Here is a 16,863-nt window from a genome sequence, read left to right on the forward strand (position 1 = left end):
ACACATGCACATTTCTTTCAAGGACTATTTAGGGATGCACATCTTATACATTACTGTGACTGTGCATTTACGTTTGTATAAAAAGAGGGATTTTATTGAACAGATCTGAGCAATCTTAATTACAGTCCTTTCATTGCTATTTGGCGGATCAATTATGTGGCGGTAATAGGTAAGATAGTAAAGCGTGTACCTGCAAGGAGAGCAGAGCATTAAATTTCTACGCTCGTGGTAATTAAATATATTGGCCTGACATTTGGTAGACCGGTTTTAGCGAAGTTTAATTACCTTGCTTCTGTGGCATAAGGGAATGCTGTTACGGGGTTTAACTACCATTTTCAATGTGCTGAAATCAGGACTGCGGCATTAGGGTAGACTGTGTATGATGAATTACATAACCAATGAGGGGTAGAACTGCAAAACACATCCATGTATACAATTCAACATGTTTTATAAGTTCTAAAGTGCCATTCCACCAAAATCTATATTTTTTTCTACTTTAAATGGAGTAAGCAGAAGTAGAAGCTGTTTTGAGCAAAGAGATACATGTGTGATTTTGGACAGGTGCATAACTAGAAGGGAACAGAGCCTGCAACCACAGGGGGGGCCTATAGCAGTAAGTAAGGGCAGTGGCGTAGCAATAGGGGTTGCAGGGGTAGCGACCACATCGGGGCCCTTGGGTCAGAGCCAGGGGCGTAACTAGGCCCAACCGGGCCCCCCTGCAGAATTTCAGAGCGGGCCCCCCCCCCCTCCCTGGGGCCCGCTCGTGGCTGTTTTGTGGGGACTGGAGGGGTGGCAGCATTAGGGAAAAGCCTTGGCCACAGTCGGCGGGGAGAGGGGAAGTTTCCCCCCTCTCCCTCACCTCGGGGCTCTCCCCTCCAGCTAGTTACAGTGTGGGCAGCGGCGGGCAGATACATACCTTCTTCCGTGAGTTCCCCTCCTCGCTCTAGCGGCTGATGTCACTTCCAGAAGTGACGTCACTTCCGGAAGTGACGTCAGCCGCTAGAGCGAGGAGTCTCGCACGGAAGAAGGTATGTATCTGCCCACCGCTGCCCACTGCCCACACTGTATCTAGCTGGAGGGGAGCACAGAGGGGAGAGCCCGAGGTGAGGGAGAGGGGGAGAACTTCCCCTCTCCCCGCCGACTGCGGGCAAGGCTTTCCCCTCATGCTGCCACCCCTCCAGCCCCCACAAAATGGCCCCGAGCGGGCCCCCCCACGGTAGCATGGGCTGCAGGGCCTATTGTTATGCCACTGGTCAGAGGGGCCCTCCCTCAAGCACAATATTAGCATTCTATTGGTCCTGTGCTGTTAATAATCACTTCTATAGATGCTTTAAATAGTATTAATCATCAACAAGCTGCTTCCCATCCCCTTCTTGCACCTCTGACACTGGAAATCCTTGGCAGGTTTTGGTGCGCCGTATCAATTGTTATGTATGTAGTGCTTGGGGAGCCCCATGTAAACCTTGCACAGGGGTCCATAGCTCCTTAGCTACGCCACTGAGTAAGGGTGCCCCCAACTACTACGTCACTTCCTCCGATAAAGGGTTTTTTTGTGGCTACATGTTATGGGTGATCATGGTGTCCACACTTGTTTTATGACCCTTGCAAAATGAACTCCCAGAATGTGAGGGTTACCAAGGGTAGGCAAGGGAAGGGGTGTGGTGAACATTAAAGAGGATCTGTATTGGAAAAAAATGCCCCTGAGGAGTACTCACTTTGGGAGGGGAAAGCCTCTGGATCCTGTCGAGGCTTCCCCCGTCCTTCTCCATCCCATGTGGCAGCGATAGAGCTCCCCATTCTGGGATGTAAATATTTACCTTCCTGGCTTCAGTGCAGGTGCCGTAGCGGCACTCGGCTGGGAAATAGGTGGAAATAGCCGATCCCAGTTGGGTCCGCTCTACTGCGCAGACGCAAGTCTCCGGTAGATTGGCTATTGCTCCTAATTCCGAGCGGAGAGCTGCAACAGCGCCCCCACTGGAACAGGGAAAGGTAAATATTGCACAGCCTGACAAATTGTCGGCTGTGCATTCCGTGGGCTGCAGCGAGACCACCGTTACATAGTTACATAGTTACTTGGGTTGAAAAAAGACATACGTCCATCGAGTTCAACCGTTGGATGGAGGAAGATGGGGAAGCCTCGATAGGATACCCCTCCCGAGGGTAGTACCCGCAGGGGCATTTTTTTTTCAATACAGAGTCTCCTTAAGGGGCCCCATTAAAATTTTGCTGGGGGATATGATTCGTATTTAAGCCACTGATTTTGGCACTGTCAGCTTGGCACCGTTATTTTTGGCATAGGTCGTTTCAGCTTACTGCAGTGCACCACGGATGTTAACAAAAGCTGACAATGATTTTTACATTCCCCCAGCCATGCCCCGCCCCAATATAAAATGCTTTTCCCTCTATGTCCAGCAATCCTCCCAACGTACCCTATACAGTACAGTATACTCAAAATAATGTCAACCACAAGTATATACAAGCTCGTTTAAAATGCAAAATCTATAAACTCAAGTATTCATTGTCCCAAGAAACAAGCATAGCCATGCCCCCTGCCCCCCTACACAATAAGGATGGGTGCATGCTGGAATTAAAAATGTTCTAATTATGGGAACTGAATGGAACAGATCTGAATGTATCCCATGCAAAGCAGTCCAGTCCATTCCATTGACTGGTATGAAGTTTGGGTCCAGTAAGACTTTTCCAGATCAACCGGATGAAGTGGGTGGCAACTGAGGCTGACAGAATCAATGAATCAATGGTAGCCTATGAGAGCGGATGGTGTCCATTGTCACTAGGCTTCTTGGCACATACATCTATCAAAATACTTACCTGCTACCATCCATTCGGGTCCTTCGCCGCTGCCGTCCATTCAGGTTCCTGCACACCAGATATGGCGATATACCTATCCCAGAGCCCAATCAGAAGCATCAAGCTACAATTGTTTTGCAATAGAATGAGAATGCAGGGACCAGAGCAGGATCATCCACAAGGCAAACCTAGGGCCAAGAGGGAATGCTAGCCCCCACCAAATCTTACTAAAAAAAGCCAGGTGATCATCAGTGGTGGGCGAAAACCATTTCATCGGAACCCTTTTCTGTCACAGACCCAAATGGACAGCGGCAGCAGTGGCAGAGGGACGGTGGCGACAGGTACTGAGTGGGTAGCGACATAACAACGGATCTAAAAACGGATAAAATGTTCATAACGGCTTCTCACTCACTCAACTCCGACTCCTCAGTTTATGAAACCACAGACTCCAGGTATCAAAATTGCTCCGACTCCTCGAATTCCTTAGTCTAATTTTTACAAAGGGTATGGATTCAGTTCAAAAATCATCCAACTCCAACTCCAGGTACCCAAAATTGCTCTGACTCCTCGACTCCACAGTCCTGCCTCACACAACCACCCCATTTATATCTACGATTCACATTACAGCTTCCCAACTACCTACAGCTCACTTTAACCCCTCTACCTATGCCTAACACTAACCTTGTCTCCGTAACTATAACCTTTATCCTACTCCTAACCTATCGCCGGACCCCTAACACTAACCCTCCTACTCACTTCCCCTTGTCTAACTGCTCACTTCTAATTGCCTAGCTGCTCTCTTCCTGTCATCTAGCCTCTTGATTTCCATCTCCAAGCTGCTTGCTTCCCAACTGAAGAACCTGGCGCACCATAGCCACTGTGGTCTATGTTGGTGCCTGTTTAAACAGATCGCGGTAGCCAAATTACCCACTTGACACACTATAGCCACTAATTAACATTGCAGTCTATGGGATGCCTTAAATTACCTGATCTCCTACTAAGTGTTTATAAAAACCTATCTATGAGCTGGGGCAGTGTCATTGCTAGGATCTTAAGAGAACTGGGACACTTCTGGGCACTCCTGCTGGACAATGGGTGTGGTCATGTAACAGAATGTGGGTGTGGTCATGGGTGAAGCCAAATTTACATGAACTTTACAGCTGTCTAAGTAGGCCTGCCCAGCAAAATGTTGGATGAAGCCCCCTCTCCATTAATATAAAAGAAAAAACCCTCTAAAAATGCAGCATATCCCATAGATAGACAGTGTCACTTAAACATAACACAGGCAGAGTTACCTTGCTTCTGTGCTGGCTGGTCTGGCTTTCTGCTGGGCAGGCTGGCCTGCTGCCAGATTATCTGGCAGTTAACCCATAGCATTCCCTAACCTTCTAGTGGAACCCCTCCCATGCTCCTACGGGCCTCCCATTGAGGCACCACAACTCCCAGCATGCCCCCATAAAGGCATCACAGCGCCCAGCATGGCAACACAGTACCCAGTATGCCTACAAAGAGGCACCATAGCACCCTGCATACCTTCAATTGGTGCACCACAGCTCCAAGCATGCCTGCCATTGAGGCACCACAGCTAACTCTGCCTGGGGGAAATTTGGGGCACCCCAGAATAGATCCGGGGCACTTGCCACTGATAGCTGGGGCTAGCAACGCCCCTAATCTGGGGCCTGTAAAAAATGTTTCGGCTTCAGTTTTAACCTGTTAAATACACCAAATAATGCTATAGTACTTATACAGAATATGTTACTTAGTTAAAAAGTTATTTTTTAGAAATGAAGTAAAAGACAGCATAAATCTCCTTTTTATTAAAAATATATTGAAACTAGCACCTTTCGGGAGCTCATAGTGGCAACGACCTGCCAGTGCTCTGTAGAATGATAAACATATATGTTTCCCATGCGTGGCGCCTTTATGGGAATGCCCATCTTTAGGAACTCGTACAGCAGAATGATGAGCAGAACTGGCAATTCACAAGTGAGAACTTTTTTTTTTTCGTGCCTTGGAAAGGTTACAGGATTCTTGAATTTGAATGTAATGGTATAGAAGAGCGCAGGCTGTGGGCTCATTCACCCCATGCTTCCTGGCAAATGCCTGCCCAGCTGGTAATCATGCCACGGAACCTGCCTGGGGGCTTCTCCAGATGGCACAGTGTGCGGCAGAACGGAGGCGGGGAGCGCCAGTTATTCAGGAAAGGTTACAGTCACAGAGCCCGGGGACGTGACTGTTTTATCTGTTCACAAATAAACTGTTTGTCAGCGGGAAATGTATGCTGATTTGTGGTCACTTTACTGGCAGGTTTTTGTTTTGTTTTTTAATTATTACAAACTGTTGGTTTTTATTGACGGCTATTTTTTTTTTTCAATTAAAGCATACTTCAAGTGAAAATAAACTGATGAGATAAACAATTGTATCTATAGTCAGAATTTGGCGTAAACAGAAGGAGAACATGGATCCATCATGCCTTGTTACCACTGTGCAGGCTGGTGGTGGTGTAATGGTTTGGGGGATGTTTTTTGGCACATTTTAGGCCTGTTAGTGCCAATTGGGCATCATTTAAATGCCATGGGCTACCTGAGCATTGTTTCTGACCATGTCCATCCCGCATGACCACCATGTACCCATCCTCTGATGGCTACTTCCAGCAGGATAATGCACCATGTCACAAAGCTCGAATAATTTCAAATTCGTTTGAACATGAACATGACAATGAGTTCACTGTACTAAAATGGACCCCTTAGTCACCAGATCTCAACCCAATAGAGCATCTTTGGGATATGATGGAACGGGAGCTTCGTGCCCTGGATGTGCATCCTACAAATCTCCATCAACGGCAAGATGCTATCCTACCAATATGGGCCAACATTTCTAAATAATGCTTTAGATGCTTTGTTGAATCAATGTCACGTAGAATTAAGGCAGTTCTGAAGGCGAATGGGGGTCAAAACCGTATTGTATGGTGTTCCTAATAATCCTTTAGGTAAGTGTATATTTTACATCTAAATGCTGTATTTGAGTTATTTTATGTTCTCTGATGATCTCATTGCAAATAAAGTGCCTTGATGATAAATACCTAAGGTTCTTTGTTTAACTAGTTTCACAAATTATGTGAATTATCAAGAGACTGGGGATACAAAATATTTATGAATAATTTGTTGCACCAATTACACAAAGAATGATAAAATGGAATTATTCTGTTTGGCAAACAGTGGACAGTTACCATAGTTGCGAGCAGGGCCGGATTTACCATAAGGCACTGTAGGCACATGCCTACAGGCACCTGATGATGGAAAGGTGGCTCGCTCCCCTCCCCTAGTGCCTCCTTACCTCTCCTGTTGAGAGTGTAATTGGGAGGTTACTCATCCTGCTTTCTGCATTCCACTGACGAGATCTGTTTTTAGTCTGGGGCACCTCTAGCTACCTAATACTTGGGGGCGCCTCTACCTACTTCATATTGAGGGACGGTACTTCTATTTACCTAATACTAAGGGGCACCTGTAGCTACCTGACAGGCAAGGGAAGTAAGGGAGAAGTGACAGCTGGATCAGCTAGCACACTTGCAATGTGCTTCGGCAGGTGTTTGCAGGTTCATGGAGGTCGAAGTCTAGGGTACCAGAACATCTGTGCCTATAGGCTCCTGTGAGAAAATCCGGGCCTGGTTGCGAGGAAACATCCTTGGAATCCTTAAAGAGAACCTGTACTGAGCAGAAATATTTAAAATAAACACATGAGGTAACTTGAAATGAACATTACATAGTTACCTTGCCATCAGTTCCTCTCAGAAGCTCACTATTTTCTTCTGACAATAATCCCGTCCAGTTCTGACAATATTTTGTCAGATCTGAAACATATCAGTTGCTGTCAGTAAAATATCAGTTGCTGTCAGTTATAGCTGAGAGGAAAACTGATGTACCAGGTAATGTCCATGTTTCCCTATGGCTCATGTGGGAGATGTTACAGTTTAACTGTGTGCTGACCAGAAAGCTGTTATGGGGTAATGGCCTTTTTCAAAATGGAGGACGGAAAATTCCCTTGATCACAGTGAACAAACAGGACGCGGGACAGGAGAAAGACACTGAGGAGTAGACTACATGGAAGGTAAGTATGACTTGTGTATGCTTATTTTGACTTTTAATTTTCAGTTCAGGTTTTCTTTAAGGGAGTCTCCAGAATGAAACTGAAAGGTAATTTTTAGCTACATTAAATTATAAAAGTATTTTTGGACAAAAAGTATACCAGAGTGCATTTTTAACAATGAAAGTGGTGTTATAATTGATTTTGTGAATTAGAAAGAACATATATTATATAGTAGTATACATTGCGTTTGATATCAGTGGTATAGCTGAGGAACTAGGGGCCATAGAGCGATTTCTTGGGCCCTCCTCAAGCAATTAATATGGATCTGCCAAGAACAGCTGCAGTGTCAGGACGATGTATGCAGGGAAGGATAACAGTTTATTAATGAATAGCACTATTTCAGACATATATAGAGGTGATCATAACCAGGATAACACCAATGAAGGGCTAATACAACAGTCGAAGGAGGATCCCTTATGGGCCCCTGTAGTCCAAGAACCCTGGTGTTGTCGCTACCTCAGCATCCCCCATTGCTATGCAACTGTTTGATACATAGCCGGGTGGGTGCCTGACACATGCATGTCTGGAGGTTATTTCTCTGGGTACCTCAGCTATTCAGATATCTCAGAGGAGCAGCTCGGCCTACTCCACTTCATGCTGCTACATTCACAATTCATGTTAATGTGGATTTCATGAGGTAATTGGTTACCACTGTTAATCCTTTCATCTCAGGCACTGGCTACACAAAAGAACGGCTGGAGACTGCAACGGTTTTCATTCTCTTTCATATATTTCATTATATTTGGAGAGAGAGAGAGGGAAAAAAAAGTGTAGATTGTTTTTTTTCCCCCTCCTTATTCCACAGGAAATCAATACAATGCACAAGGCTGCTTAGCTGTGTCGGCCATTGTTTTCTTAAGACAACTAGCAGAAGCGACTCGCTAATATACAACTGTTTTGTAACATTGGTCCATTAATTCTCTTCACGGCACTTGTAATGAGTTGGACGTTTTTTTCCCCTTCGTTTAGCCTTTTGCTTGTGTATTGCCATGGCGGAACAATGCAGAAGGTAAAATCATTACGCCTAGGTTTGTTTTCATAATAAATTCTTTGAGGCATTAAAATTTAATCGTATGGTTTGGGCAGCTTTGGAAACAATCAGGTAAGTAATAAAGACTACAAAAAAAGTATGAATACGTGGAATATTCTTCTGACACCTCTGCTGAGAGGATCATGAAGTAATTCAGGAGGAGTAGCACAGTGGTTAAGTGGCTAGCACTCTTGCCTTAGGATGTAAAAAATAACAAAGTTCTGTCTTGGTCAGAAGGGTACATCCACCATCAGATATTTATAACGAATTCTCGGTGATAGGATAGCCTCCACCACACCCAATATGTCAGACTCAACCTCAGCTGAGACCGCCGATAGGTTTATTGGCACATTGGGACCATTGTATGGGTCCTTGCCCACCACTCTGGCATCCTCTGCAGACCTCAGTACTTTACGTTTTCTTCTATATTTACCTTGATAATACTGTGAAGCATGATTGTATACATGTCTTATTAACAATTGATGAGGAAGATGACAATAGAAGAATAACTCCCTATCTAATGTATTGAGGATGCCAGGGAGTTGGGGGACGACCCCTATAAATATCCCCGTAAGATGTTCTATTGTGTGAGGCTTGTTGTCCCTCCTGCCACCTTCCTAGCAACATAGGCATCACTAGCCTCTCGGCTAGTGACATGTCTGTGCAGAACTTGGTCCCAAAGTGTCGGTCAGGTGAACAAGTCCTAATCCCTGTAGGCGACAGTCTTTGTGTGTGCGTGTATCTTCAAGTGTGCCTGTAAGAAAAAAGTGCCCCTATGGGGTACTCGCCGAGTGCTGGGACCCCTGAAAAAGAGCTTGTTGACGCATGTCGGCAGCTTGCGCAGGAGCAGTAGCTCCGTCTTTCTTGGCTGGATTGAGTCTATGCCACTACACAGGCGCTAGTAGCACAGACCCGATAAGGCTCAGCTATTTCTAGGGATGGTCTGAACGGTTCGACCGCGAACTTATTCGCGCGAACTTCGGTGGTTCGCGTTCAAGAACGAACGCAAACTTTATGGCCGTTCGACCCACCTCCTATACTACATCATTATGGTCAACTTTGACCCTGTACATCACAGTCAGCAGGCATATTGTAGCCAATCAGGCTACACTCCCTCCTGGAGCCCCATCCCCCCATTATAAAAGGCAGGCAGAGTCAGGCATTTTACTCACTCATGTGCCTGCAGTAATTAGAGAAGGGAGAGCTGCTGCAGACTCACATAGGGAAAGCTTAGTTAGGCTCTTGTAGGCTTGTTAGCTTGCTCCTTGCTGATTCTTATTGCTAAAAAAGCACCCCTCAACAGCTCTTTTGAGAGCTAATCTTGTTCTTGTGATCTATTTTTTTTTTTGTGTCCCACTTGCATTATATAAAGCCCTGTCAGTCAGTCAGCTGGCCTTTGGCCCCTTGGTGGTAATTCCTACTGTGCCACTGCCAGGCCCAGCACATTCAGTGAGTGACTACCTGTGTGTATGACAAGCAGCTGCTCATTTGTAATCCCAATCACTGCACCTGTTCACTGTTCAGTGCACCTACCTACGTGAGCGCACGCATTGTTAATACCACCAGTCATTGCACCTGTTCACGGTACCTGTGTGTGTGTGACAGGTGCACATTTGTAATATTCAGCAGTACTGCATATACCTGTTGTTCAGTGCACCCTCCTACCTACATGAGCGCACGCAGTGTGATATTTAATACCACCAGTCACTGTGTTCACGGTACCTGTGTGTGTGTGTGACAGCTGCACATTGTATTGATACCAGTCACTGCATACCTGTTTACTGCACCTGTGTGACTGCACATTGTATTAGTCAAGTCAGTGCATACCTTTCACTTCATCCCCCCCAATATGGGCAAAACAGGCAGAGCCAGCGCCAGAGGCAGGCCACCCGGCAGGTATGTTCGAGGTCGTGCTGTCGTGATTTGGTGCGGCCCTGGACCAAAGTACAGTGTTCAGAAGGCGCGTGCCATCAACCCCCAAGATTGTCAGAATGTATCTTCCTCAGCTTCCGCACGGAAGCGTGACATATCTTATTCCTCCTGCTCTTATTCTGGCACCGCACTTAACACTCAGTTGGCCGCCACCACCAAAGTGCCACCCCCCCAGGGCTCAGCGGTGTGGAAATGTTTTGGGTGTGTCTGCCTCAGATGAGAGCAATGCCATCTGTACTCTCTGCCACCAACAATTGAGCCGTGGAAAGACCAAGACCATTACCTGTGGTCACCATGGTACTGAGAAAGTACCATTGAACGTTTCACACAGTTGATTGAATTGCAGACTTGCCCTCCATAACACATTCTTGGCAAATGCTTTCGATTTGGTTTGTCTTGCGCTGGGTCAAGGGTCCATCTGACCACAGATGCCTGGTCTGCAAAGCACGGTCAGGGCGGGTGCATTACTTATACAGCAAATGAGTCCTTCCTTGGATGTGTGGTGGTAGCAGTTTCTCCCACTCCGGACCGGAATCGAACCCTGATTCCCCGGCCATTACCCGTGGTCACAATGGCAGACTTGCCCTCCATAATAGATTCTCGTTGAAGGTACTGAACAGCAAGCAGAAAAAGTACCGTAATAAAAAAAAAATAGATGTAAGCTTTAACAATGGTAGAGAAAGAACCATCGAAAGATGATAAGGCAGTCAGGCAGTACCTGATATCACTGAGGAAGAGCAATCTCGCCATGGTGCGCACCAGTCCAGCACGGCCGTCACTACACAAACAGCTGTTTGCGGTGCGTTACACAGTGAGCTTGGTGTGTCAGTGTGAAGCAGTACTCTAATTACATTCCCTGTTTGATGTATACACATGCAAGATGTTTTAAAGCACTTTAGGCCTGCAATTTAGCATTCAATGTAATTTCTGCCCTTAAAACTCTGCTTTGCATCAAATCCATATTTTTCCCCGGGACTTTTGGCGTCTATCCCACTCATCCATGCAAAAACTCAGATGTTAGACCCCTTGAAACATCTTTTTCATCACTTTTCTGGCTAGCATAAATGTTTCTAGTTTTCAAAGTTCGCCTCCCCTTTGAAGTCTATTGCGGTCTGCGAAAGTTCGCACGAACCAAACTTTTGAGGAAGTTTTCGTTCGAGGTTTGCGAACCAAAAATTGGAGGTTTGAGCCATCTCTAGCTATTTCTGCCAAAGGACAAGTGGGGCGGAGCTAGCGCACAAGCACAAGGAGGTCGCTTTTCGGGGGTCCCAGCACAGGATCGAGAGGTCAGAGGATGACAGGGTAAGCCTCTTTAAGATCCAGAGGCTTCCCCCTCCTGAGGTTAGGACCTCATAAGGGAATCTTTTATTTTTAAAGATTAGCTTAAAGACTATGGTTGGGAGTAGATTATGAACGTTATTAACTATTCAAAAGCTTTTTACTGTGTTGATGATGACAACCTGTCGCAGATTCTCATGGAAATGGGGATACCAGCCCATGTCAGTTGCCTGCTGAGGAATTTTTATGGAACCCAAGAATCAACAGTTACAACTGAGTATGGAATAACTGACTGGTTCCCAATTACTAAAGGAGAGCAACAAGATTGCATATTGTCTCTTTATTTCTTGCATGCACCGACTTATGCCAATAGTACTGTCACACATCACTGCTAACATGCTGATGTGAACATACCATTAAAATGCGCAACAGGATGAAAAGGCACCCAGAGAATGATAAAATCAATTAAAAACAATAAAACAAATAAAGTTTGAGGTGGCTTACCTCAATTGAGACAAATGCATATAAAATGAACTTTAATAGCACTGGCAACGCATTTCGTGGGTCCCTGCCCACTTCCTCAGACCAAGGTTTGAGCGAGAAAGGTGCTCAAACCTTGGCTCTTAAAACAGTGAGGCACTTGATTTGGCCTGAGTAAGGGTCGCACGAAACGCGTCACCAGTGCTATTAAAGTTCATTTTATATGAATTAGTCTCCATTGAGGTAAGCCACCTCAAACTTTATTTATTTTAGTGTTTTTAATTCATTTTATCATTCTCTGGGCACCTTTTCATCCTGTTGTGCATTGTATACCTCTCCCTCCCGCTTCCCCCCCCCCCCCCCAGCTCAGGGTAGGGGATACCCTTGGATTTCTTTTACAGGCCTTTTTCTCGAAAAGTGTGTCCATCTCCGGCTAGCTTGGACTCCCGAGTGGATTTGGGTTTATTGATCCCCACCTGCCTGCAGTGGTTGGTTGGCCCTTTGCAACCTCCCATTGTGACTACCCTCTGTTTATATTTTTTTGATTCTTCTCGCATTTGTGACGTACTGCACCACTTGGGCTCCCGTTGGCTCTGTGTTTTTTTGTTCCAAGGTGACTGTTCACCCTCTACTTTGTACCATATTGTCCCACGCATTGCACCACAACGCCCCACTGGTAAAGTAGCCTTATGCTAGGTAAACACCATGCAATGTCCCATCAGATCGAATCGATAATTTCCTATCAGGATCAATTTTGTGCAGTAGTGATCCCATTATCCATCGGAAGCAGATGGGACATGTCCAAAATTATAATTTCGACCCATCATTCGGACGGGAAATTGCAGGCATTAGGCATCAGGTCCCATATGCAATTTTTTTTGCACTTTTTCTCCAAAGTTTTCTCCTAGGTGATATTTGTATACCTTGTTATAAAATGCCTTTTAAACCACCAGCAAGCAAGAAAATACTCAAAATAATTTTGACAGGTCCTTTTCACCAACTTTTGGGTAGTTTTTCAATCGTAAAATGCTAAAAATATACTTAAAAGAAAAGTAGGAAAATTATCTCCTAGGAGATAACTCAGGTGAAAAAGTGAATTGCATATGGCCCCAGGTCTTCTGTGACTCTTGGCTCTTCAGTGAAATCCAGCCCGCCTTTCCTAACTATTGTTTCTATGTTTGATTTGGTGTTTTGGCACAACCTACTAAGGCTTTTCTACCTGTTGCAGATTTCTCTATTTTTAACATTAATTCTTCTCAGTATGATCAGTATTGAAGACTTCAATAACTCTTTAAGCTATTGATAGTTTATAATTTTGGGTGAGGCAGATATTAAGGGGGTTCATGTTAAAGTTTGTTTCAGGCAGCAAAAGATCAAGAACTGCCCATCTCCTTCTAGTCTTTCAACTATCTACTTCACTCACATCCTCCCATACTGCTGGTTGGGGTTCTCTGGTTCAAACTGAACAAAATGTCATCTGGAAATTTGGGCACACAATGTTCCACAATAGGCAGAATGTGAATTATGGCTATATCAGACAGTAATTTGGGTGCTGTCAAAAGACGGAGCCCAAATTACATTAAAAACCGCTTCATTCGGCCATTGTCAGCAATAGCTGGCAGCCGAATTATGTCTTTCCCCCTGAGTCCATGGCGGCCTGGAGGGTAAATAGTAATTAGCGGGTAATTTGCAAAAGCAGGCTTCACCCTGTGCCCAAATTTCTCGGCACCGTTTTTGCATGTATGTTTCTCTGGTTTATTTAGAAAAACCTCTCTCCATTTATACAGTAGCTTATGCATATTTGTCATCAGGCTTCATTACACAATATAACACAATGGCAGCTCACTGATCGATATAGCAAGATCCCCAAAATCAATCAGCAGCTGTTATGTATTGAATACTATTGTCAATAAAATTTCAAGCTAATGGTCACAATTAACTAACATCATGCTAGTGATAATAAGGCAAGTGAAAACTTATCACAAAACATCAATCATCATTGTAAACAGGGCCGGATTTGTGGGAAGGCCACCTAGGCCGGTGTCTAGGGTGATGGCATGGCTGAGGCAATTTTTCAGGTGTATGGCTGGCTCACCTGTGCTGTCTGTTTGCCGCTGCCACTGTCCGCAGTCCCGCTTGCATCCACCTAACTGATGTGCAATGGTGTTGCCTCCTCCTCCTGTAATGTAAACCCCCCTCACTCGCTGCATAATCACACCTCAGATCAGCGCTTGGTTGGGTTCTGTGCTGAGAATGGAGTGCCAAATACTGGAAGTTTCATAGCTGGTTACTTCCTGTTGCACAGCACATCTACACTAACATTGTGAGTCAGTGCTGATCTGAGGTGTGATTATGCAGCAAGCGAGAGGGATGACAGTTAAAGGAGGAGGAGGCAATGCAATTGCAAAACAGTTAAATGAATGCGAGCGGGCAGGCGGACGGTGGCAGCAATGGCAGCAAACGGAAAGCCTAGGTGAGCCAGCTGTACACCTGCAACACCACTGAACTTCAGGGGCAAAGAGGGGTGTCAGGAGGATAGCAGGTGAATCACAGGTAAGCTCGGGGGGGGGGGGGGGTGTGAAGGGGCTTGGTGATACAAATCTGGCCCTGATTGAGAATGTCAGTTCACTAAACAACGCGCCCTTATTAAAGAACGTGTGAACCGGAGCTGCCCACTGAGGTGCGGTCAGTGGGCAGCTCCTAATTATTATGCTTTATATCATGAAATGAACTCATTCGGCACTTTTTGACAAGGCTTTGCATGAATATTTACCTCTCCAGCATTCACTGAAAGATGACAGATACACATTTGGAGGGAAGCGGGCCTTTAAACCCGACGTTTTCCTGTAAAAGCCAATTTCCGTCCTGCAGAAAAGCCGTGCGTGCCGAGTGTTTGTTCAGCGATCTGAGACCTTCAGCACATTTTGCTGTACAGAGGGCCCACCGGCCAACACAAACGCCGTACAGATGACATTCTCCTTCCGCACTGCTTCTATAGGGTTTTTGTATTAAGCACCAGCTTTTAAATATTTGTTCTTCTGGTTTTCATTGACATTTCCATTTGCTTTTATGAAGAAACTGTAGTCCTCAATGTAAGCTTTGTATGGTAGGTGACCTGACTGCATGATTTACGTACTGCAAGCTGTAACGTGGGGGCGCAGACTGTGTGTGTGCATATTCTTGGCTTGCACTGGCTGTCTGTGACACCATGAATAATATAAGCAAGTTTGGTGGTTTAAGTGAGCGGAGACAGCTGCCCTTTTAACTCTGGTATCTGTAGATTACATGTTGGAATGCTCAACAAGCTCAGCCAGGCGGGTGTATTAGAGCAACTTGTGTCTCTTGTAAGGCACCCACCGCACTCATCCATTGAGGCCCTAAAGAGCTTCCTTAGCCACATATACTGTGTGAGTCTCAGAAGCTTAAAGAGAACCCGAGGTGGGATTTAATTATGTTACTGGGGCACAGAGGCTGGTTGTGCACACTAAGACCAGCCTCCGTTGCCCCATGGTGTGCCTCCATGTCCCTCCTGCGCGCCGCTATACCCCCCGCAGTGCTGGCGACACGCAGCTCGTCGCCAGCACAATGTTTACCTATGCGCTGTCAGTCAGCACCGCTCCCCCGCCTCCTCCGCATCGGAGCTATCAGCGGGAGGGAAGGGACACGGGCGGGTAGCGCCGATGCGGAGGAGGCGGGGGAGCGGCGCTGACAGACAGCGCTTAGGTAAACATTGTGCTGGCGACACGCTGTGTGCCGCCAGCACTGCGGGGGTATAGCGGCGCACAGGGGGGTCTTGGAGGCACACCATGGGGCAACAGAGGCTGGTGTTAGTGTGCACAACCAGCCTCTGTGCCCCAGTAACATAATTAAATCCCACCTCGGGTTCTCTTTAACAAGACATTAGCTTGTAAGTTACAATTTTCTCTTCTTGAAATAGAAGGTATTCATAATTTTCTCTTCCAAATGAGTAAGAAGCAGCGTTCTTAGGGCTCGATTAAAAAGATGTGGTGCTGCAGCGAAAAATGGGCGTGGCCAAACATGATGTGGGTGAAGCCAAATACTAGCAGTTTCTAGGCTAAATTGCACCCAGGGCAAGGGCATAAAATGCGCCCCCAACGTGGAGACAGGTATAGGTTCCTGTAGTATAGGTAGCCAGCTATAGATCCCCCCCAGTATAGGAAGCCCATATAGTTGTCCCCAGTAAAGGTTAAATAGGTAAGTGGAAACTTCTCTCTTCCTGCTCCCTTGCCGCTGCGCACAGCCTCCTGCCGCTCCGCCTGGCGCCCCCACCTGCACGCCCGCTGCCAGCAGCAGAGCGAGGCCCCCCGCAGTGTGAGCGGGGGGGGGGGGGGGGGGGCGTGCCCCGTCTGTATGCTGGTGGTGCCCCTGCCTCTTGGTGTATACTCACCACTCTGCACCGCCTCTTGGTGTGTACTCACCCCTCTGCACTACCTCTTGGTGTTTACTCACCACTCAGCACCGCCTCTTGGTATGTGCTCACCACTCTGCACTACCTCTTGGTGTAGACTCACCACTCTGCACTGCCTCTTGGTGTGAACTCACCACTCTGCACTACCTCTTGGTGTGTCCTCACCACTCTGCACCGCCTCTTGGTGTGTCCTCACCACTCTGCACCGCCTCTTGGTGTGTATTCACCACTCTGCACCGCCTCTTGGTGTGTACTCACCACTCTGCACTGCCTCTTGGTGTGTACTCACCACTCTGCATCGCTTCTTGGTGTGTACTCACCACTCTGCACCGCCTCTTGGTGTGTACTCACCACTCTGCACCACCTCTTGGTGTGTACTCACCACTCTGCACCGCCTCTTGGTCTGTACTCAACACTCTGCACTGCTTACTGGTGTGTACTCACCACTCGGCACCACCTCTTGGTGTGAACTCGCCACTCTGCACTACCTCTTGGTGTGGACTCACCACTCTGCAGTGACTCTTGGTGTGTCCTCACCACTCTGCACCGCCTCTTGGTGTGTCCTCACTACTCTGCACCGCCTCTTGGTATGTACTCACCACTTTGCACCGCCTCTTGGTGTGCACTCACCACTCTGCACCGCCTCTTGGTGTGTACTCACCACTCTGCACCGCCTCTTGGTGTGTACTCACCACTCTGCACCGCCTCTTGGTGTGTACTCACCACTCTGCACCGCCTCTTGGTGTGTACTCACCACTCT

The sequence above is a fragment of the Hyperolius riggenbachi genome, chromosome 9 (genome assembly GCF_040937935.1).
Source record: "Hyperolius riggenbachi isolate aHypRig1 chromosome 9, aHypRig1.pri, whole genome shotgun sequence".
NCBI classification, from domain to species: domain Eukaryota; kingdom Metazoa; phylum Chordata; class Amphibia; order Anura; family Hyperoliidae; genus Hyperolius; species Hyperolius riggenbachi.